Raw genomic sequence first — 25,194 nt, forward strand, 5'->3', positions numbered from 1 at the left:
CATTGCTGTCCTAGGAGAGGACTGCTCCATGCTTGTTTTTAGCCCTGAAGACCTTCCAGTGGGACAGGATTTGGAGGGGGGATACAGTGATAGTGATGATCCTGACCCCTGTCTAGGCAGTTGTATGTATTTGTGCCCTTGTCTTTGACAAAAAAGTTTAAAAAGTAAGAAAAAAAGTTAACAGAAAAAAGCTTTATTATAGAATAAGGATATAAAGAAAGAAAATATTTTTCTACAGCTGGAAACTGTGTTTTAAGCTAAGCGCTACTACAAAAGAGACAAAAGGTTAAAAGAATAAAAGAGTTTATAAAGTAAACCTGTTACAGTAATCTAAGGTTAATTTATTATTGAAGAAGGAAAAATATTTTAAAAATAAATTTGTTGGAGCATAAGCGAACTATGTTGATAAAGCCTACAGTAGTGTACAGTAACATCCTAGGCCTTCACAGTCACTCACCACTCACTCACTCACTCACCCAGGGCAACTTCCTGTCCTTTAAGCTCCATTCATGGTAAGTGCCCTATATAGTTGGACCTTTTTTTCTTTTCTTTTTTTTTTTTGAGACAGAGTTTTGCTCCTGTTGCCTGGGCTGGAGCGCAGTGGTGTGATCTCAGCTCACTGCAACCTCTGCCTCCTAGGTACAAGTGATTCTCCTGCCTCAGTTTCCCAAGTAGCTGGGATTACAGGTGTGGGACACCACGCATGGCTAATTTTGTATTTTTAGTAGAGACGAGGTTTCACCATATTGGTCAGGCTGGTCTCAAACTTCTGACCTCAAGTGATCCACTCGCCTCAGCCTCCCGAAGTGCTAGGATTACAGGCATGAGCCACCACACCTGGCCAGGTGGACCATATTTTATCTTTTGTACTGTATGTTTACTATACTTTTTCCACCTTTAGATATGCTTAGATACACAAATGCTGATCATTGTATTATCATGCCAACAGTATTCAGTAGAGCAATACGGTGCACAGGTTTGTACTCTGGGAGCAGTAAGCTAGACCAGAAAGCCTAGGTGTAGGCTATACCATTGAGGTGTCCAAAAGTGCACTCTGTGATGTTCGACAATGACAAAATTATCTGAGGATGCATTTCTCAGAACATATTCCTGTTATGAAGCAACACATGACTGTGTATGTTAGATCCTTGAATTGTGATGAATGTTGTTATAATAATATTATTATTACTAACAGTAATTCTAAACTAATCATCGTTGGCGATTCCTCTGAAGTCTCAAGGTTTCTTGCTCTGAAATAATGCTAAGTTGAGGCCCTATTTTTTTGCTAGCACCACAGACCATCAAGATTCATAAACTATGAATGAAAACAACAGATCATTAAAAGTATACTTTATTTGTGCTAGTGATTTCTTCTCATCACTTCAACAGAGAAAAAGAACATTCTAGAATCCTAACAATGGTGACAAGGGGTGTGGGCACAGCGTTGTTAGGAGGGGGAGACACCAGAGCACCAACTTCTCTCACTTAAACCTTATGACAACCTTAAGAAGTAGGCAGCATGATCCCCTTCTTGGAAATGCAGAAAGAGAGAATGGGGGAGATTGAGAGGCTTGCAGAATGTGACATCATTAGGGAGAACAGTGGTTGAGGTGGGTATACAGGTCTGGCTCTTTCCTCTCCTCTCTATGACCAGTGGACTTAATGTAACCAGCATGTCCAGCCTGACTGTACTTCCTGGCCTCAAAGCCCAGGTTCCCAAGAAAGATCCACCCACCCCACATGAGCTCCCTTTGCTCATCAGGGAGCTTTACCGTCTCTAATGTTGTTTCCCTAATGTTTTTAAGAACTTATGTGATTCAAGATTGTATAAAAATGGTACTTTAGCAAGACCATTGATTGAAGTGAAGAAAACCAGTGATCTCAAAGGAATGATGATTCCAGAAAACAAGTGTTAGAGGCTTAAGACCCAGGAAATCCCAAGGATTCCTGGAAATATTCCATTCAGAGTTTTAGATCAAAGGAGGCACAACCTGCCTCCCAATTCTCATTCATTCTCTCAGATGGTGGAGTCCACCACTGTCTGTCCTTGGCATTTATTTGCAGAGCTCTTTGGAGTCACTGTGCCCAATTTGGTTGTGACCTGGTGGTCATTCACAGCTGATAGGAAGAAAAAAATGTGGTAATCTTAGCCATTTCCTGCTGTAAGAATTGTGTTTGGAAAATGACCTGCATTCTTAAGTCAAGAAAAAGTGAGAGACAAGGTACAGCTGGAATGGGACACAGGACTGAGGGAGAGTTTGGCAGAACTGAAACCTGAATAGCTAAGAAGGTATGAGCGTGTTAAGGGAGTGTGTGTCAAGGGCATAGATGAGGTGACTGAGCTGAGAGATGACCTAGGAGAATCAGAGCAATGGTAAGAACTAGCACTGACCATCCCTACTCATGCTTTAACAAATAAAGCTTCAAGATGTTCTAGGATATTCTATCTACTGGTTAGAAATACATCTTCAGAGTCAGAGCTTTAGTTTTTTCCATTATTATAAGGAAATTTCTGTCCATGTGAGCTTCATGTAATATTGTATTGACAGTGATGATGATGATGATTATAGCTACTGTCTTAGTCCATTCAGGTTGCTATGTAACAAAATAATATAGACTTGGTGACTTACAAACAACAGAAATTGATTTCTCACAGTTCTAGGGGATGGGAAGTCCAAGATTAAGGTCTCAGCAGATTTGGGGTCTGGTGAGGGCTGCTTCCTCTTAGACAGTGGTCTTCTTACTCCAACCTCACTGGGTGGAAGGGGTGGAAGTTTTCTCTGGAGTCTCTTTTGTAAGGGAACTAATCTCATTCATGAGTGCTCTGCCCCTGTGACCCATCACCTCCCAAAGGCTCCATATCCTAATATCATCCCCTGGAGAGGTGAAGATTTCAACATTTTACATTCGTCACTTCTAATCTTTAGAACAAAGTAAATATTAGAATCTCTGTCTCAAAGACATGGACACAAGTCTGCAGAAGTGAAACTCTTTCCCTGAAGTGACAGCAATGGAGTGGATGCGGTCCACGTTCAGGCTCCAAAGTCCATGCTGTTTCCATGATGCCAGGCTGCTTCCTAATTAGTATATTTAGGAGATAACTGTATTTTAAAGATAAAGACCTGAGATTTGGAGAGGGGAAGAAAAGAAGAAAACATTTTCACCTCCTCTCCAGGAACCAGGGCCCGTCATCCCCTCAACCTCTTAAACTCGTGCTTTTTCCAAACTGAGTCCCCGGTGACCATTTTTTGCCTCTTCCTGAAAAGCAAGCCCAGTTCATTTCTTCAGGAGATGACACTGTGTCAGATATTTCCCCTTGTGATGATTATTTCTGGAAGAACCAGATGGGAAAGCTTGGGAAACATTCTAATTAGAAAGACTCTTTCATTTCCATCCTGTTTCTATTTCCCTTCCAGACCCCACCCCCATCCCATGCACACACTGGCACACTCTGAGCACTTCTTTGTATTTCAGGTCGATACGTGCCTACCCTGGCAGCTGATCACACAGGCAGACTGCTTTTGAAGTAAATGGAAAGACTGCCCAAACAGACAAGAGTACTGAGCCACGGGGAGTTTGAATGCCCTGTTCTGTGTCAAGCCCAGACGGCCGGTTCTCTTATTCATGGTTACTGAAGCCCTTTATGCTAAAGAGTGCTGGGCAGTGAGAGACAGGGTCTTTTATCCAGGCAGGGCTCAGGTTCCACACCATGAAGTGAGTGGGAAGCTGCGGTAGATGCCATTTGAGTGTGAGGAGTGAGGTGTGGGGTGGCTGTGCTCTAAGCCACCCAGGCAGGAGCCAGGGGCCGTACCTCCTCCCCTTAACCTCTCATTGCTCCTCAGTGAGGTCATCCTCACAGTGTTGTGCATTTACTGGAAGCAGCCTTCACAAAACCTTGATTAGATGAATAGGAATTACTTCTAAGAGCACATTTTCTAAGTAGTCAGCTCATGTCTGTTGACCTTGGTAATGGCTGCAGTTGTATCTAGTGCCCCTGTGAGACAAGCAGTTCCCATTGGCTACTCAATTTAATCCTCCCCGGGCCACAGCGATGAAGTAACTGAGGCCTGAGAGCTGAAGCAACTTGCCCAAGGTCACTAACAAGAGGCAAAGCCAGTTCTTGAACCTTTTTTCTCCTAACTCCAACCTGGGGCTCCGAAGTCCTGCCTCTCCACTGGAAGGGCCCTCAGTGCCGTCCATGCCCAGGGTGGGGCACTCAGACTGGGTGGGGATGCAGTCACCCCGAGTAGGCCCGTGATCTGCTTCACCTCTGCCTGGCAGAACTGGAGGTATGGACAACCTTGGCAGGGTATGAGTGGGATAGGATCACATGTGCTCAGGCTCACGTGCTCTATGCCTTTCAGAAGCAAATCTTGCAATAGTGGAAGGATGGCCTTATTTATCTTAAAAAGTCACACCAAGTAGATGAAGTGTGACAACTAGTGGGAGGAAAGCAACAATTAAAAGTACAACCATGGCTGGGCACAGTGGTTCATATCTATCATCCCCACACTCTGGGAGGCCAACGTAGATGGATCACTTGAGTCCAGGAGTTTGAGATCAGCCTGGCTGGCCGACATGATAAAACCCCATCTCTACAAAAACAAAACAAAACAAAAATTAGCATTAGCCACGTGTGGTGGAGCATGCCTATAGTCCCAGCTATTTGGGAGGCTGAGATGAGAGGATTGCTTGAGCCTGGAAGTTCCAGGCTGCAGCAAGCTGTAATTGTGCCACTGCAATCCAGCCTGGATGACAGGAGACCCTGTCTCAAAACACACACACAAAAAATAAAAAAGCAACTGTTTGAAGCATAAGGCTTTTCTTTAGGTCTTCTTGATGGCAAATGACTGCTCATTCCCTTGAGCACATACATGCAGTTGAGCTTGTTTTTCAACCTGTCTTCCTTCCCCTCTAGTGAAAAAGCCGTGTAAGTAGGAGAGGAAAGGGTCCTTCCTCTCTGGGAAATGCACCCATCAGAGTGCCATAGAACCAAGAGTTCTACCCTTACAGATTGATTTTTCTGGGTTAAGCATTGTCTTGGGGGGTAAGAGTAAATTCTCCTTTAAAATATTAGCTACTCTGGGAGGAGAAAACCCTCTATCCCTAATATCATGCTTCAAGTGGTTTTCTGAGACTGCTTCCTCCTATACTGCCAGGTCCAGCAGCTCCTGCAGATGGGTGGTGGTGGAAGGAGGAGAGAATGGGCCACAGGCAGGCCAAGGGCAAGCTTAGCAGCACTCAACATCCTCCATGAACTCAACAGAAGTCAAGAACGCAGGCAGCTCATGATGAAGACCTGCAGTGGCCCAGGTTTACCAAGCTCATTCACAATTGCAGTTGGAGAATTCGTCTTTGGTCATTGTCTACTTTGGAAATACGGTAAACAATGTAACAATGTTTTTAAAAACAAGCTTCATCCCTTCCAGGTCCTTTTTAAAGCAAATATTTGCATCTAAAGGAAATATACTTGTGTGTGTACACACGTGACTGTGCTGTTTGTTTTCCATTCCGCAATAGGAAAAAAACAGTTCACATGCTTTAAAAAAGTCATCCAAGCAGAAAATTGGGAAGAGCAGCAGCTGTGAGAAGAGATGTGTGCAGGGGTTACAAATGATTTCTCATTAACTCCAGACGCTCTTGTTCCTGGTCACCACAGCCCCATCTGAGAGGCAGATGTGACAGCGCTGGCAGTGACAATGACAGAGGAAGAGATGGGAGGGAGAAACGGTTAGCTTATTTGTTTTAAAAGAAGCTGCTCAAATGTTTTGAGTTCTTCCATGCCTCATGAGTCACAAACCCACAGAATGGGCAGGGCTTGGCTTGAAATTGAGGACGGTCTGCCTCTGCCATTTCCTGAGCGGGTGATCTTAGGCAAGTCACTTGGAATCTCTAATACTCATTTTCTCACTAATAAAATGATGATGATAATACAGTCTGCTTTACAGAACGGAAGCAAGAACTAAGCGAGATAGTATGTAGGAAAGCAATTTATAGAATGGAGATTACTATGTACAAGGGAGTTATTTTTCTGAACAAATGGCTTGACTCAAGGTCACTAAATATCCATGACAACATGCCCTTTAGGGTAATTCTGAGTAACATGAATCTTAAAGGATAATTAGGAATTGGGCAGTTAAAGAGGAGGAGAGAGAGCAGTCAGCTTTTGCATGAGCAAAACACACACACAAAGAAACCATGAGGCGTGTAATCTGCAGGGCAGGCTGGGGCATGCAGACTTGAGGGGTGGTGGGTGAGCAGGGGTGGGTAGATGAGCACCCAGGTGGTTTGGCTCAGTAGCAACTAAGTTTGAAGCAGACAGTGGGAGGAGCCTGATCCTAGAGGCATTATATACCTTCTCAGGAAGCTTGAATTTTATACCTTAGAATGATGTTGTATCTATTATGTTCAGTGAAACTTTAACAAACATATCTTTTAAAAAAAGTTTCTTTAATCAAGCAAGTTCTAGAATGGTGATGTAAATAGTTAACCCTGTTTCTCTACTGCAGGACTAGTTGGAGCCTTTAGTATGCTAACATGAACCACAAATCTTCAAGAAGGAAGTACTCTGGGATGTTTCTTCAAGACCTTTGAGCACAGGACTTTTTTTTTTTTTTTTTTTGAGACAGTGTCTCACTCTGTTGCCCAGGCTGGAGTGCAGTGGAGAAATCATCACTCACTGCAGCCTCGAACTCCTGGGCTCAAGCGATCCCCCCACCTCAGCCTCCTGAGTAGTTGAGACCACAGACATGTGCCATCACACCCAGTTCATTTTTTTAAAGAAGTGTTATTGTAGAGACAGAGTCTCTTTCTATCGCCTAGGTTGCTCTTCAACTCCTGGGCCCAAGCAATGCCCCTGCCTGGACCTCTCGAGGTGCTGGGATTACAGGTGTGAGCCCCCAGGCCTGGCCAGGACCTTTTGTTGGTCCTCACTCCCTCTTGCCCTCCCACTGCTCCAGGATTTCCATGTTCTTACTCCACAAACTGGGGAATGCTAGGACCATGAGGGGCCATCAGTGAGCTCACTACAAGTCTGTGCTTGTAAACGCCACTGTGGTTTCGCCAGCTTTTCCTGATTTCCCACGCGCCTGCCAAAGACACCCTTCCCCAGCTCCTCTTCACACAGTCTACTGCTTCTTCCTCTCCGTGGATGAACTCACCACTTCCCCTGTAGAAAGGGTGACATCCAAGCAGTGGGCCAGCCTTCTGCTCCACTCCAACACATCTACGTCTACAGACTCTGTCTTTGCCAGTCCCTGAGATGTTGGTCCTCCTTTCTAAAGCGAAAGCCATATTCTAGTCTAAGATGAGAATAATTGTCAGAGAAGTGAAGCTACCTGTTCAAAGTTGGAGAGTTAGTAAGAGGCAGAGCTTTGGCTAGCATTCAAGTCCCCTGAAACCTGGATGAGGACCCCTTTCCTTGGCTCGTCACTATCTGTATCTTCCATTCTGTAGTCTTAATCCAAGAGGTTCAAGTACATGACAGATGAATGTCATTAACACATTTTTAAAATACTGGCATAAAATCACTTAAACACATTGTGAATGCCTATTGGCTTTAATCTGTCAAGTTTCTTTTACTTGAATTATTTTTTTCCTTTCTTTTCATTACACTATTTCTTTTTGTTTGTTTGTTTTGTTTTGAGGCAGGGTCTTGCTCTGTTGTCCAGGCTGGAGTGCAGTGGCATGATCATGGCTCACTGCAGCCTCAACCTGCCAGGCTCAAGCAATCCTTCTACCTCAGTCTCCCAAGTAGCTAGGACCACGGGTGTGTGCTACTACATCCAGCTAATTTTTTTTTTTAATTTCTTGGTAGAGAAGGAGTCTTTCTGTGTTGCCCAGGCTAGCCTGGAACTCCTGGGTTGAAGCAATCCTGCTTCAGCCTCTCAAAGTGCTGAGATTATAGGCGTGAGCCATCACACCCAGCCTGCACTGTTCCTTCAAGACAAATCACTCCAGTCCTAGAACTACCTAGGGATTAATATAAAACCTTCTGTACTAACAGTGAAAACTGAAGTTAATGAAATTCAGCTGCCTTTCACAGTAATTTCCATTTTGTTTCCCCACATTTTCTCTGAGTTTCTACTGTGCTGGGGATGCCAACTGGGGGTGGGTGACAGTTGTGCTGGGTGACCATCAGGGAGGCTCCCCACCTGCAGAGCCTCTGAAGCAGGTACCCGAGTTGCAAGAGCATTTCAGCAGGTAGCGGACCCACTTTCACCCCTGTTATCTCTTCATGCATTACTGACATGGAACCAAACGCATCCACTTGTTCGCGCCACTGAAAATGTTTGGATTTAGAGACAGCATCTGAAAAAACGTCTCTCTAAAGCCCTTTGCTTTAAAGAAGGTCTCTTGGCATAAAGTCAACACCTTTCTTTCTCCATTGCCTATTTCTCCTGGTGTTTAGAGTAAAACTGTTCTTTGCCTCTTTCTTTTTTTCCCGAGTACTTTGGGTAGAATTAGTTTTTGTTTGGTTTGTGTTAAACCCATCTTTAAAACCTGTACGGCTATTTTCTAAGTTTTCAAAACTCATCCACTACTTTAATCAAATTTTCCAGGCACTATTTCAATCCAGATAATTTGAAGGCACCAGGCTTCAGAACTCAGAGCTGGCACACACATGACCTGAGAAGAGGGCTTGCTCACCAAGTTTACAGCAATCAGATTTGGAAGGAGTGAATGGTTGATTGTGTTTAAAAATAGTCAGTTGAATATGGGAGGCTTTTTCCAGTTACTGTGGAGAGACGCTTTTAGGCCTGATTAGCCCCCAAACCACAAACTATAAATGCTTTATAGCTTGTGGGAATACATATATTCTGAGATAACCTGGGACATTCATTCCAAAGCTATAATAATATGGACACAACAAACCTCAGGCTGAATTATTAAATGAAGTCTAATAATGTTAATTATTAATAAAATATTACTATATATAACTTACTCCAACTACACTTTTATATAATCCTTTTTCCTTCTCAGAATATATATATCTGCTGAATCATTTTATCTTTCCAGAGCCTTGCCTCCAGTTTTTTTTTTTTTTTGCTTGTTTATTTATGAGACAAATTCTCCCTTACTCTGTCACCGAGGCTGGAGTGCAGTGGTGTGATCTTGGCTCACTAGAACCTCCTCCTCCCAGGCTCAAGCGACTCTCCTGCCTCGGCCTCCTGAGTGGCTGGGATTACAGGTGTGCACCACCATGCCCAGCTAAATTTTGTATTCTCGGTAGAGATAGGGTTTCACCATGTTGGCCAGGCTGGTCTCAAACTCTTGACCTCAAGTGATCCGCCTTCCTTGGCCTCCCAAAGTGCTGGGATTACAGGTATGAGCCATCGTGCCCAGCCACCTCCAATTTCTTTCTAATGTAATCTATCCCTTATATTGTTGCTAGGGATATTTGTCCATAACACAGATACAAGCAATTTGGTTTTTTTGGCTCAAAATATTTCATGTTTCTCTATACCCATTAAGTCTGAACTCTCCACTATCACATTCGGTACTCCCCACAATCTGGCCTCTCACTTTCTAGCTTTCTGTGCCTCTAATAACACTTTACCATTTCAGCTACCTCCCTCTCAATGACGAACATCAGCAAATATTTATTAAGCATCTATATTACATGCCTTGAACTTTGCTAAGCGTCAGGTTAATGTTGGTGAATAAAAGAGTTATGTCTCCAGGTCTTGTGCAGCTTTCCATTGAGTCACTAAGGGAGAAGATAATATAATTAAAAAACAAACCAATTCATACCAATTCACTGTGAGAAGTGTCACGAAGCAGAGGCCATAATGGAGAATCACAGGGGAAAGGCACTTCACTAGGAATCAGGGAGGACTTCCCTAAAAAGATTCCAAGGTGAAACACGGACTGTGCATTCCAGGCAGAGGGACTAGCATGTGTGAAGTCTCTGATTCAGACCTGTCTGCAAGGTGGGCTATGTAAAGTGAATATTCACAGCAGAGGACAGTATGATGGGAACATCTCGGGGCAAGGGGTGTTATGCAGCCTACCACAGTCACTGACTAGAAAACTCACTGTTAGATTTGACATCCTGGGGTACATTGGGTTGAGAAATACAATTTTGGCAGAAAACAGTTTGGCGTTGGTTGAGGAATGAATGAGAAACCAAGGAATGAGAAACCAAGGAACAGAAGGATCATAGACAATCCTTTAGAGAAGTTCTGCTTTGATAGGTGATAGCTTAAGGGGTTTGGGGAGGGAGATACTAGAATGTGTGTCTATGCCAAGAATGATTGAGTAAAGAGAGGGAGATTGATTCTGCAGGAGAACTGGAAGTTGAGCTTACCAGAGAAGTAGAAGACCACTGACAAGCAATTGAGAGCTCATTCGAAGTCTAAAGTCATTAATTTGGAATGAAAGAAATAATATAACTTTCTGCAGTTGTGCTCATGCACAGAGAAAGAAGGCTGAGTTTATCCATGAAGCCATGGAAGATAAAGGAATTTATGGTCTTCGTAAAAAGTAACTAGAATGGTGGAATATGGAATTGAAACTAGGCAAGAAAGGAGGCATTTATGAGGATATTGATGAACAGTGAGAAAGTGAGAGAATGGATGGAGTGGAGGCCGTGAAGAAACTGAAGGACTTTTCTAGTAGGGATACTTGAACAAATAAACTAGAAGGTTATGGAATGGCCCAAGAGCTTGATGTTGGCCTTCAAGATTTTAGAGGTTGTACAATGGTCCAGTGGGCAACTATTGGAGTGTGTGACTGAAGTAGACAGAAATAAAAGATCCCTAGAGATAAGGAGGTGAAGAAACTGAGATGCCAGGGGACTGAAATGGCCTTTCCTGGGAATGCTGAGGTTACAAAGAGTGATGACAGAATTTGGGGTGGAGAGGAAGACAGGGAACCAGAAACTAAAATCTTCAGTGAATAAAGAGGAGTGGTGGGGAGATGGTGGGAACAAAGGAGATGGTGTATCCAAGTCACATAAACCCAAAAGGGCAAAGTTTCTGCAGGAAAAGGGGGACAATGGTCTGGTGGTGACAGAGGAAAGGAAGGAAAACACCCACCTTACATGGTTACTTGGAGTGTGGGAAATAAAACAGCCTTTGGTGGCCATGGGAGAAGTGATTTCAGAAAACCACCGCATTTCAGAATGGAGATGAAGAGAATGTTACAAGGGGAGGCTGTGAGATGGAAACATTTTATGGTGGAAGAGAAGGAGAACTTGGTCGAAGAGGAGTAAACAGAGATGTATGAGAGTGAGAGCTCTGTTGACAGTGGATAATGGGATGCTGGGACCTCTTGCATGGTTGAGGCAAACGGAGATGTGAACAATGAGATTTGGCTTGATGGCCTCTTACAGGAGTCTTGGTTCTGGTGGTCTGGGACCACAGTCCTGCCCATGGGGTCTAGGGTGGCAGCTCCCCTGGGACACCCTGCATGAACGTCTTCCTGCTGGATCCAAGTCCTCGCAGACCTCCAACACATTCTAGATTTTCCCCTTTCTGAGCTTGGCCCCCAGTGCTCCTCCATGTAAGATGCTCTTACCTGCTAGTGATACCTCATTTAGTCTCATCTGTCTTTAATGCCTGACACGAACGTCACTCTTTCTGCAACATCCTGCAAGATCCTTTCAATCAAGAGACCACTGCTCCTGCTTCTGAATTTATGTAAGTGGAGTGGGATATGCAATTCAAAATGGGATGTTTTAAGACATTTTTTTCCCTCTTCAGCAGACAACTTTTTTTATGCGCATTTTTGAGGCAGGAGGTATATGCTGAAGGGAGGTGCCTGTAGTTCTAAGGACCCCCAAACCTCCCTTCCAGGAAGGCTAAAAAGGATTTGTGTTGTGTTGCCAAGGGTTTGGGCTCTACTTTTTGTCTTTTTTTCTTTTTCTTTTCTTTTCTTCTCTTCTCTTTTCCCTCCCTTTCTTTCTTTTCTTTTCTTTTCTTTTCTTTCTTTCTTTCTTTCTTTCTTTCTTTCTTTCTTTCTTTCTTTCTTTCCTTCTCTCTCTCTCTCTTTCTTTCTTTCTTTCCTTCTTTCTTTCGGGTCTTGCTCTATTGCTCAGGCTGGAGTGCTGTGGTGCAATCACAGCTCACTGCAGCCTTGAACTCCTGGGCTCACGTGATCCTCCTGCCTCGGCCTCAAAGCAGGGGGCTGTAGTTTGAGGGACCCCTGAATTCCTGATTAGGAAAGAGACAGAGAATGAGGCTTTGGTGAAGGAAGGCTAAACAGGGTGTGGGTAGAAGCTGTTTGCGGGGAATCTGAGAAGACTACAGGAAATCGGCAGAAAGGATCTGAGCTTGGAATGTTCAGACGCCTGGGGCCATCCAGGGGGCCATAGAAGCCCATTCTTAGAAAGTTCTAGGGTGAGGGAAAAGAAGCAGGGACTGTACAAAACCAGAACCCAGATCCGAGGCCTGACTTTAGTCTTCTCCTGAGTGAACATCACTCATCTGTACCAGAGCCCTCACCCGTCCACAGATAGTGCCTTACAAGAGTTGCAGTTTCTGGCTCAGTTGCTTTCCAGTCCCTAGCAAGGAGCCTTGTGCATATGTGGTAGATGCTCAAATAAGTTTATTGAGTTAACGGACTATCTTCTGAGATAAGCAAATGTGTTAGTCCATCCTTGCATTTCTATAAAGAAATAACTGAGACTGGGTAATTTATAAAGAAAAGAGGTTTGATTGGCTCATGGTTCTGTGGGCTGTATGGGAAGCACAGTGGCTTCTGCTTGGCTTCTGGGGAGGCCTCAGGAGACTTACAATTATGTTGGAAGATGAAGCGGGAGCAGGCACCTCACACAGGGAAAGCAGGAGCCAGGCAGGGGGAAGTGCCACACATTTTTAAACGACCAGATCTCACAAAGACTCACTATCCTGAGAACAGCACCAAGGGAAGTGGCGCTAAACCATTTGTGAGAAATATGCCCCGAGATCCAGTCACTTCCCACCAGGCCCCACCTCCAACATTAGGGATAATATTTCGATAGGAGATTTGGGCGGGGACACACACCCAGACTATATCAGTAGGTTAATCACCTCAACCTTGTTATACTTTAGAATCTCCAGGACTAACTTCATACATTACTCCTGGAGATTCTGAAGTACAACAAGGTTAAGGTGATTTCTTTGTATTTACTTAAAAAGCAACTGACAGAGGAAGTAAGAATTCAGGCTACTTCATGTGTGGGTATCTTTGCCATTTGTTTTAGCCTCAGCTGTGCAGCTCCCCTGAAGGAACAGAATGAGAGTCTGCCACTAAGGTGACAACTTGCAGAAAAGAAAGGCAAGATTCTATGAATCCATAGTAACATTTTCCCTTTGCAAAGAGCTTGCATAAACAAGGCCATTTAAAAATAGTCTTCTGCTATGAACTCTACAATAACCATAGTGTACAAAAATTGGAGTCCATATGGACGCAACCTGGGAGACAATATGCAAAAATTAAAGTTGTTGTAGAGTTAGGTTGAGATGATGAGTAATGGCCCCTGACTTTTCTTCAATCACTAGCTCACTATTTTTATATTACATTTTCAATAAATATGCTTTAGAAAATTCTCCACTTTAGAATAAGACACCTTGTTATGTACAGTCATCATAATAACTTTATAATAATAGCATTCATTTAATTGCTGTTAAAAAGAATCACAGATAAAAAGTATTTTCTCAGCTCTGCCCCTGGAACACAGAAAGAATGCTCTTTAGGGTAGAGCAGCATCAGAAGACCTCCCATGGTGGGGGACATTCCAGTTGGCATCCAAAAGACCCTAAGTATTAACTGGGGGACTTTAGGGTTGAATGCCACAGCTGCAGGTGCCTTTTGTCAAAATGCAGTGAGTAGGAAGCTGAAGAAATGACTAAGGAGCAGAACTGTGGAAAATGGGAGGGAGGTGAAGTCTGTGATATTAGTTTCAGGTCATCATCATCAAACCCTACCCACTGCCAGTCTCCCCCTGCCCAGTACTCATCAGCTGTCACCCTGATACCTCCAGCTGGCAGTTCCTGAGTAAATTCTGAGTACAGCAGATGAGATCTCAAGACACTCAGATCCATCAGTTGCACGCCCTTGAATTAGACTTGATGCCGTAGGCTGCAAGGTTTGGAGGGCCTGAGGCATCATGTCCCCCACATCAGAGCCTTCTCCTGAGTCCTGCATGTAGAAGAAGTTTATTCAAAGTTAAGCCTGATCAAATTAACTTCTGCTCTTAGAAGTCAGGTTAGTGGTTTCCTTGAGGATGGATGGGTGGCAGAAGAAAGAAAGAATTCCTGGAGTGGTAGTTAAGTTTTTCTTTCTTGATCAGGGTGTTACTTGTGTATGTTCACTTTTTGCAAATTCATTAAGCTGTTGTACATTTATTCTATGTACATTTTTTTTAATGTGTTATAATTTAATAAAAAGTTAAAGGAAGAAGAGAGGAGAGACAGGGAGAGAAGAAGAAAGGAGGGGAAGAAGGAAGGAAGAAAGAGAAGCTCGATGATAAAACTAGATCGAGGAGCTTGAGCCTGATTCTATACGCAATTGAGTGCCACTCTAGGTTGTTTAGCCGAGTATGACATGATAGTTGCATTATTATAGGAAGATTAATTTTACCGTGGAGAGCAGTTTAAATGGGATGAAACTGAAGGCAAGAAAATGAGGGAAGAGTTACAGTGACCTAAGTCTGCATGATGAGGGCTGAGACTAGACTGGGAGGATGGTGATGATAGTTAGAAGGGTAGTGAGGGACATTCACCCCATAAAGAGACAGTTTTAAGATAAGCTATTACATAAGTAAGCCGACATTCACCACACACTACAGGTTGTTTACATATACAATATTTAATATCGTGTTGCACACTCACTTTGCTTAAATTGTAATAAGAAATCTTGCTGTTATCAGTTGGCATAGGACAACTCACATAGACTCAAGTCCATGGCTGAGGGCTACAGCTCTGGGTCTAACGAGTCTCTATTCTCAGATATGGACCACTTGTCAGGAGGCAAGAGCAAGGGCCTAGGAGTGACTCTAGCACAGACTAACCAACTGATTGGCAACAAGAGCCTTGCTTTTTTGCTTTGTTACGGTTTGGTTTGGTTTTAATGCATCAGGATAATACTGGTGTCAAATGCTTAGCTTGCCAGATCAAACTACTGCACTTTCTGGGAGCTGTTCAAAAGATTAATACAATGGCTATACGTTTGAGATTAAAGAGGTAATTGCTTTCTGCAGCCTATAAAGAAGATTTTAAAAGATGAGATCGAACAGATTGATGCGTATCCTTCTGCAAAACAATATGAAAAATATATTGGCACAGGGCCCTTAGTACAACTTAGATTTATGCAAAACTTTCATTTTTCACAATCCAAAATTAACAAACTCAGAATGACACAAATGTGTTGAAATGCAATGCAAACTAAACATTTTAGTACATCGTCCTATAGTTCAACAGAATGTTGATATTTAAATTGACAATTAGGCACCTCATTTAATTTCTGCATGATGATCCAATGGGCAGAAAAAGATGAATTGCTGACACACTGACTTTTTTTGAACTCCCAAAAGGGAAACAAAAGTTTGCAGTCAGAGACAAGTGAGGAGTTCATCTGGTTCATTAGTTTGCATAAATCTATAATTATGTACAAAAATAATTTGCATGTACTGTGCTAACTGTATGATTAATATTATTTAGCTTTGCTCTGATGCCAATCATTGAAACATAATCCAATTTCATTAAGTTCCTCAGAGCCTTGGAGAATGTTAGTTACAAGCCCGTTCTCTGCTCATTAGCGCTGACCTTTATGATTTGTTTATTTGGAATTTTTAAAAAGTTTTTTTGGCCTCCTGCCCCTAAGTTAACTCGCCTTTGTTTAATAATCTATACTGTCATTATGCCCTCTTGACCCAGAAGAGAGGCAGATGAATGGGAGTACCGATGCCAGCTTTACAGCTTCTGCACACAGGCAATGTGCCTGAATTCCTATCATTTGTCTCTGATTTCTTTTGAAACAAAGGGAGCGAAGAGAAAGAGAAGAACAGGTATTCAAGGTCTTTGTGGACTCATAATTAAGCACTGTTATATAATGTGATTAAATAGCACAGGGCATATAGTAAGTCCAATGTCAATATCATTTATTATCATTGTTGTTGATGGTGTTGTCTCTTCATAGTTTTGAGCACCTCCACTTCAGTCTTGTGCCCCATCTTCAGGCTTTGTTCAAAGGTCTTGTACCCCCAAATCTAAGTCCTACCTAACAGAGCAGCTGTTTTCTTTCTACCCTCTTCAAAAGGAACAAGAAAATGATCAGACAAAATGATCAGCCAGATAGGTGGAGCTATGTGAAGTCACGCTAAAAGGGAAGAACACTTCAGCCTGCAAGAAGTCCAAACAGCATCATGTTCAAAACCTATCAAATCTGAATGGCATGCGTAAGCTGAATATGGGTAGTCCCTAAATCTACAGGTATTCAGATGACAAGTGGACTCTGAAGTTTAATGATCGAGAGCTTAAGACAAAATGAATTTTTTATTTCACATAGTAGGTAATAAACTTAATAAATTAATTACTGAAATGGTCACATAGGAAATATACCTTTTTTTAATTAAAAAACATTTTTAGAGATAAGGTCTTACTCTGTGGCCAAGGCTGGAGTACAGTGGCATGATCATCGTTCACTACAACCTCAAGCTTATGGGCTCAAGCAATCCTCCTGCCTCAGCCTCTCGAGTAGCTGGGACTACAAGCATGAACTACCACACCTGGCTAATTAAAATTTTTTTTCTAGAAACAGGGTCTTGCTATGTTGCCAAGGCTGGTCCTCGAACTCCTGGCCTCAAGCAATCCTCCTGCCTCAGCCTCTCAAACTGTTGGGATTACAGGCATGAGCCACAGTGCCCAAAGGAAATATAATTGAATTATAAAAAGGTCAGAAACATTTAACAATCACTCTCTAAGTATCTATTATGAAATGATGCAAACTACTAGCCAGGGATGGTGACATGTCCCTATGGTTTCAGCTACTCAGGAGGCTGAGGCTGGAGGATCACTTGAAGCCAGGAGTTCGAAACCAGCCTGGGCAACACAGCAAGAGCCCATCTCTACAAAAAATACAAAAATCAGCCAGGCATGGTAGTGTGCGCCTACAGGCTCAGTTACTTGGGAAGCTGAGGTGGGACGACTGCTTGAGCCCAGGAGGTCGAGGGTGCAGTGAGCTATGATTGTACCACTGCACTCCAACCTGGGCAACAAAGCAAGAAAGTGAGACATTACCTCAAATTAAAAAACAAAAACTACCTAAAAATTTGGGAAATGATTATATTTTAAATAATTATATTATATTTAAAAGAGAAAAACAATTAAAATTAAATGTATATCACAAATACAGTAATACAAAAATATGGAAGCTTGCAACAAAATAATTTATTAAAATGAAAGTAATTCTGGTAGGATTGGGGACAGTTTTCTTCACTCAAAGAGTTATTTAATATGATTTTGCTTTAAATTAATATTTTTCCATTTTACCTTTTTCTATGCTTTTATTTCGACCTTTTGATGTTATGTTTTAGGTGTGTCTCATAAATAGCGTATAGCTGGAATTGTTTCCTCAGTGGTGACAATCTCCCTCTCTCATGGTTTACTTTGCTTTTAACTTGTAAAATGATATAATTTACATTCATTGTGCTTATTGATATAGTTAGACTTGTTTATAACACATTAACTGATTATTTTCATTTGTCCTACTTTTTCTGCGCCTCTTTTGTCATCTTCCTTGGATTTAAAAAAATTTAACAAGGTTTTTATTTATTTATTTTTATCCCCTGGCTTCTTTTTTTTTCTTTTGGTTTGGAAGCTAAATATTCTATTGTTATTCTTCTGTTACTTTCCTTGAAATTTAAGTAAAAAAACCCCAAGTGTAATCAATATCTTAGTCTTTTTCTCAAACTAAAATAACCTTGGAATACTTTATTCCACAATTAGACATCATAATTTTTATTATAAACAACATGCTTTCTTTTTTCTTTTTTTAAGAGATGAGGTCTCACTCTGTTGCCCAGGTTAGAGGGCAGTGGTGGAGGGTCTTGCAGCTGCGGTTGCTCACTGCAACTTCAGCCTCCAACTCCTGGGCTGAAACAGTCCTCCAGCCTCAGCCTCCTGAGTAGCTAGAACTACAGGCATGAATCACCAAACCTGGCTAATTTTTTAAATTCTGTAGAGAGGGGTCTCACTACATTGCCCACACTGGTTCTGAACTCCTGGGCTCAAGCATTTCTGCTACCTTTGCCTCCTAAATTGCTGGGATTTACAGGCATGAGCCACCATGGCTTGGCCAATAAACTACATATTTTCTAATATATTTGCTCACCATTCCTTCTTGCATATCACACAATTCTTCTAAAATCATTTCCCTTTATCTTGAAGTAGAGTCTTCAGAAGTTTCTTTAGCAAAAGTCTGCTGGTGGAAACTTCCCCAGCCTTTCATTATCTAAAATGGTTGTTGTTTTACTCTCATTCTTGAAACAGTTTTTTCTGGGTTTTCATTCAACTGTTGATGATTTTGTTCCACAATATCTGACTTTGTCTTTTATTTTATAATATCTTATTGATGCATAACAGGTACACATCATTCTGGCTTCCTTTCTGTGTGTGTTGACATGTCTTCCATGTTTCATTGTCATACCTCTGTAAGTGAGCCACCTTTTTTCTTTGGCTGCTTTTAAGATCTTCTCTTTGCTTTTAATATTTTGCAATTTCACTAGGGCTTATTTAGGTACCGTTGTATTTTTATTGATCTTGTTTGCTAAGTTTCTGTACATATAAGTTTTTCATCAGAAACCCATTTTGCTTTTCAGTTACCACCTCTCCTCCGTTCTTTCTATTCTCTACCTCTGTGGCTCTGATTGATAATATGTATGGTAGAACTCATCATTCCATCCTCCATATTCCTTCCACATATTTCCTATGTCTAGGCTGATATAGTCTCTCTTCAGTTGCCATTAATTCACTATTGAATCTGTTCATTGAGTTTTTATTTTAACAATTATATTTCTCACCTTTTTTCTACTCTGTGCTTATCCAATCCCTCCCTCCCTCCCTTCCTTTTTTCCTTCCTTCCTTCCCTCCCTCCCTTTTTTCCTTCCTTCCTTCTTTCCTTCCTTCCTTCCTTTTTTCCTTCCCTCTCTCCCTCCCTCCCTCCCCCTCTCTCTCTCTTTCTCCTTTTCTCTCTTCCTTGTTTTTGGTTGTAGTTTTAGTTTTGAGTTTTTGTTTGTTTGTTTGAGACAGGGTCTTCCTCTGTCACCCAGGCTGAAGTGCAGTGGCATGACTGTGGCTCACTGCAGCCTCAGCCTCCCAGACTCAAGCGATCCTCTCACCTCAGCCTCCCGGATAGCTGGTACTACAGGTGCAAACCACTATGCCTGGCTAATTTTTGTATTTTTGTAGAGATGAGGGTCTTGCCATGTTGCTCAAGCTGGTCTTGAACTCCTGGCCTCAAGTGATCTGCCCGCCTCGACCTCCCAAAGTGCTGAGATTACAGGCATAATCCACTGTGCCTGGCTATATTTTTCATTTTTGAAAGTTCCATTAGGCTCTTTTGTAAATCTACCTATCATTTGGTTTCTTGATCAAGCTGCTTATGATACCATTCTTTATTTCTACAAATACTTCCCACTGAATTATTTTATGTCCTTTAATAATTTTTAAAATCTGAACACCTTGGGGTCTAAGTCTGTTTATTTGCTTCTTATTCATCAGTCTGACTTGTTTCTTTGTGTTTTTGCTGATCTTTGATTGTGAACTCATATTTGCTTGATATTAATCCATGCAAATGATGCTGATTTCTAAAAAGAGAACTTGTGCCTGTTTTTGCTGCTACTGAAACAGGCACTATTAAAGTCCCCCTTGGAGTTCTCTGGTTTGCACCAGAATAGCGGGTTTAGCTCACCCACCTGGTGCTGGCCTGAGGCTTGAGCTCCTTATTGCAATGGCCTTTGCTGTCAGGGAAACACTCATTTCCCATTGCTGACTGTTCCCAGCTCCTGTTTCTGTTTTTACTTGCTTTATAGTTGGGAGACAAAAATGGGGACTAGAAGCTGTGGGGGTAAGAAAGTCCTTGAAGATTTCCTTTACTTCTCCTGAGTCCTGAAGTATATTAAAAGCTGTAATTTGTATCAAAGGAGATTTTTTTAAATTTCTAAACTTCTTAAGCAATTAACATGGTGTTTGATACTGTACTTATTTAACAAATGAATAAGTAATTTTAAAAATGTATAAAAATAATAGCAATAACATTCATGGGGCATAGCCTTATGCCAGACCCTATGCCAGTTTTAATCTTCCCAACAATCTTACAAGGTCAATATAATTATTGTGATTTGTTTATTTTACAAATGGTAAATGGCTGTTAGGACTTTAACCCAAATCTGTCTTGTTCCAAAGCCCATGCACATAATTGCTACGTATGTTGTTTTGGCATAAATAAATGAATAAATATAAAATTTCACCCATTAAATTAATAAATATTTCTTGAGGATTTATAAGTAAATAGTAATAAATTTATTATAAATAAATAGTAAAATATCTAAGCGTTGTTTTGTAAATACTGGGATATAGCAACGAACAAAAGAGAAAAATATTTCACCTGTGTGGAGCTTACATTATAGTGGAAGGAAAAAGAAACAACAAAAATATGTAAGCACTTTTAATATATGAAATATGGAAGGAATATTGAGTTTACCAAGAGCTGGGCAAGACTATTACTATTTTACTTTAAGTGACCAGGGAAAACCTCATTGACAGGTGACATTTGAGCAGAATATATGAATGAATAAGTTTAAATTTTAGCTGTCTTGATACAACATGAGACACATTACATACAATTTAAACATAAAACAAAATTGGATTTTCTTTGATAAAAGTCATGTGCTCTAACAGTTATTTTTTAATTTTATTTTATTTTTTTGAGATGGCGTGTTGCTCCATCGCCCAGACTGGAATGCAGTGGTGGGATCTTGGCTGACTGCAACCTCCGCCTCCCAGGTTCAAACGATTCTCCAGCCTCAGCCTCCTGAGTAGCTGGGATTACACACATGCACCACTACGCCCAGCTAAGTTTTGTATTTTCAGTAGAGATGGGGTTTCACAATGTTGCCCAAGCTGGTTTCAAACTTCTGAGCTCAAAGTGATCTGCCCACCTTGACCTCCCAAAGTGCTAGAATTACAGGCGTGAGCCAACACTCCCAGCCTCTAAGACATTTTTGTTGTTGTTGTTGTTTGAGATGGAGTCTCACTCTGTTACCCAGGCTGGAGTGCAATGGCACAATCTCGGCTCACTGCAATCTCTGCCTCCCAGATTCAAGTGATTCTCCTGCCTTAGGCTCCCTAGTAGCTGGGATCACAGGCATCTGCCACCATGCCTGGCTAATTTTTCTATTTTTAGTAGAGACAGGGTTTCACCATGTTGACCAGGATGGTCTCGAACTACCGGCCTCAGGTGATCCACCCGCCTCAGCTTCCCAAAGTGTTGGGATTAGAGGCATGAACCACCAGGCCCAGCCAAGAATTATTTTTAATATTAACAATGTATTATACTATGATTTCTATTTAAAATAATCAAATATCATAGTATTATATTTTTTGACCTTATCCTGGAAAGCGAATGGGTGAAGCGTCAGAGTGAAATGGTTATTAACATGTGTTTGAATTTGGATGCATTTATACCTCCCTGTGTGATCTTGGGTGAGTTACTGTACCTTTTTGGTCTCAGTTTCTTAAAGTGGGAATAAAATACAATGTCTTCTTCACATGGTTATTGTGAGGATTAAACAAATCAATAAATGTAATACACTGAGAACAATGCCTATAATAAGTGCCAGCTGTTGTTATTATTATTCTCATTTTCTAGTTGAGTAATTCTAGACGCAGAATGATTGCTGAAAAACAAGACTGTAAAATGTAAATTCCCTGGTTTCAGCAGGGAAGCAGTCTAATTGCCTAAACAAGCTTAAAGTCTATTTTTGAATCATTTCAACATTCACTTCCTAGCATCTCTTTTCATGCATTGTGCTTTCGTTAGAGCAATTTAAGTTGCTACTAACAGGATTTCAGGGTTAAATTCAACAGAATATATACGATTCTGCAAAAGTTTTTTCAAAAAGATAGATGGGCAAACCCTTTCTTATTGCAGTTTTCTCCCATTTTCTTGTTTGTTTGTCAATTTTTAATTATATTTTTTAAAATTTTTGTGGGTACATAGTAGGCATATATATTTATGGGTACATGAGATGTTTTGATACAGGCATACAATGTGAAATAAGCACATTGTGGAGAGTGGGGTATCCATTTCCTTAAGCATCTATCCTTTGAATTACAAACAATTCAATTATGTTCTTTATTTTAAAATATACAATTATTATTGACTATAGTCACGCTATTGTTCTGGCAAATCATCTCATTTATTCTTTTTATTTTTTTGTACCCATTAACCATCCCCACCTTCCCCCGCCCAACTCTCCAGTACCCTTCCCAGCCTCTGGTAACCATCCCTCTACTCTCTATGTCCATGAGTTCAATTGATTTGATGTTTAGATCCCACAAATAAGTGACAACATACAATGTTTGTCTTTCTGTGCCTGACTTATTTCACTTAACATAATGATCTCCAGTTCCATCCATGTTGTTGCAAATGACTGGATCCTATTCTTTTTTATGGCTGAGTAGTACTCCATTGTGTATAAGTACCACATTTTCTTTATCCATTCATCTGTCGATGGACACTTAGGTTGCTTCCAAATCTTAGCTACTGTAAACAGTGTTGCAACAAATATAGGAGGGCAGACATCTCTTCTATATACCGATTTCCTTTCTTTTGGGTATATACCCAGCAGTGGGGTTGCTGGACCATATGGTAGCTCAATTTTTAGTTTTTTGAGGAAACTCCAAACTGTTCTCCATGGTGGCTGTACTAATTTACTTTCCCACTAACAGTGTACAAGGTTCCCTTTTTTCCACATTCTTGTCAGCATTTCTTATTGCCTGTCTTTTATAGTAAGCCATTTTAACTGGGAAGAGATGATATCTCACTGTAGTTTTGATTTGCATTTATCTGATGATCTCAGTGAGGTTGAGTACCATTTCATATGCCTGTTTGCCATTTGTATTTCTAATTTTGAGAAATGTCTATTCATTATCTTTTGCCCATTTGTAAATTGAATTATTAGATTTTTTCCTATAGAGTTGTTTGAGCTCTGTATGTATTCTGGTTATTAATTCCTTGTCAGATGGGTAGTTTGCAAACATTTTCTCCCATTCTGTGGGTTGTCTCTTCACTTTGTTAATTGTATCCTTTGCTGGATACTTGATGTGATCCCACTTGCCTTGGTTCCTTGTGCTTGTGGAGTATTGCTCAAGAAGTCTTTGTCCAGACCAATGACCTGGAGATGTTTCCTGATGGTTTCTTGTAGTAGTTTCATAGTTTGAGGTCTTAGATTTACATCTTTAATCCATTTTGATTTGATTTTTGTATATGGTGAGACCTAGGGGTCTAGTTTCATTCTCTTGCACATGGATATCCAGCTTTCCCAGCATCATTTATTGAACAGACTGTCTTTTCCCCAGTGCATGTTCTTGGCATCTGTCAAAACTGAGTTCATTGTAGGTGTATGGATTTGTTTCTTGGTTCTCTATTCTGTTCTGTTGGTCTATGTGCCTGTTTTTAGTTTCCTCAAATTTTGGATTCAAATTGTGACTCCTACTTAACTAAGGAATGATGTACAATTCTCAGCATGAATCTAGTGTATTTTACTGATTTACAGGAAGTACTAAAAATAAAATTATTTTTACTAACGGATGGTCTTTATTTCAGTTTATAATATATAGCAGAGTAAATATGAAAGAAATTTCAAAGTAGAGGCCATTCTTTTTCCAGAAGAATCACAGATTGCTGAGGATTTGGGCGCCAGCTCTGCTTTCTAAACATTCACATTCCATGAACCTTCCAATAAGGTAGCTAATAGCTATACGTAGCTATTGAGCACATGGAATGGGCCTAGTACAAATTGAGATTATCTCTAAGTGTAAAATACACATTAGATTTCGAAGTCTTTGTATAAAAAATGAATATGTAAAATATTAATTTTTACATTAATTATATTTTGGGATCTTAATGTTTTGGATATATTGGTTTAAAATATACTATTAAAATTAATTTTACTTGTTTCTTTTTACTTTTGTAAATGGAGCTATTAAAAACTTTTAAATGACAAATATGACTCACATTGTATTTCTATAGAATGGCACTGGTCCACACAGCCTTAGTAAAACCTTTCTTTTTCTTTTCTTTCTCTCTCTCTCTCTCTCTTTTTTTTTTTTTTTTAACATAGAGACAGGATCTCCCTCTGTTGTCCAGGCTGGTCTCAAACTCCTGCCTTCAAGCGATCTTCCTGCCTGGCCTCCCAAAGTGTTGGAATTACAGGCATGAGCCACTGCACCCGCCCAGTAAATCCTTTCTGATACACCCTTAGTACTTCCAACTAAGTACCAGTCATCATTTTCCTTCATTTCATGGGTATGGGGACAAAGAAAATGGCATATTCAGTTCCCAAACTGTCATTTCTGCCACTCCTACCTAAAAAATTGGTCCATAGCCAAAAAGATGGTCTTACTTCATTTTGACTACGTTTACTATGCTTAAGACAAGGTGTTAGTTATTTCAGTACCCAAAATAAAGCTTTTCAGAATTTGTTCATACTTTTTTTTTAAGAGATGGAGTCTAGCTCTGTCACGCAGGCTGGAGAGTAGTGGCGCTATCTCGGCTCACTGCAACTTCCGCCTCCCCGGCTCAAGCAATTCTCCTGCCTCAGCCTCCTAAGTAGCTGGAATTACAGGCATGCACCACCATGCCCGGCTAATTTTTGCATTTTAGTATAGACAGGGTTTCACCATGTTGCCCAGGCTGATCTTGAACTTCTGACCTCAGGTGATCCACCCGCCTTGGCCTCCCAAAGTGCTGGGTTTACAGGCGTGAGCCACTGTGCCCGGCCTTGTTCATACTTCTAATTTCATTTAACTTGATTTGGGGGCACAAAGTTCAGTGGGATGAGAAAGAGAATAGAGAAGGAGAAAAGACATTTAAATACACTAGGAAATTAAACAATTTTAAATCCTCAGATTACGGAGGACTACTTAGATGCTAACATATAATTTAGGTAAAGGTGGATGATAGAGGAAAAGATTCCCCAGGGTAACT

The 25,194-nt window shown here is 41.0% G+C and overlaps 1 long non-coding RNA gene across 3 annotated transcripts; it reads left to right on the forward strand.

Moving 5' to 3' along the window:
• The first annotated feature begins 1,445 nt into the window (after positions 1–1,445).
• Positions 1,446–24,468, forward strand: LOC129524125 (uncharacterized). Of its 3 annotated transcripts, XR_008667797.2 has the most exons (4): positions 1,446–1,610; positions 5,160–5,382; positions 5,521–5,730; positions 6,510–7,497. It is a non-coding gene; the product is annotated as an uncharacterized lncRNA (long non-coding RNA). The 3 variants fall into 3 exon arrangements; XR_010134926.1 differs by lacking the exons at positions 5,521–5,730; positions 6,510–7,497 and adding an exon at positions 24,329–24,468; XR_008667798.2 differs by lacking the exon at positions 5,521–5,730 and having other exon boundaries at positions 6,510–7,488.
• Positions 24,469–25,194: the final 726 nt, after the last annotated feature.

Source organism: Gorilla gorilla, chromosome 7, assembly GCF_029281585.2.
Source record: "Gorilla gorilla gorilla isolate KB3781 chromosome 7, NHGRI_mGorGor1-v2.1_pri, whole genome shotgun sequence".
NCBI classification, from domain to species: Eukaryota; Metazoa; Chordata; class Mammalia; order Primates; family Hominidae; genus Gorilla; species Gorilla gorilla.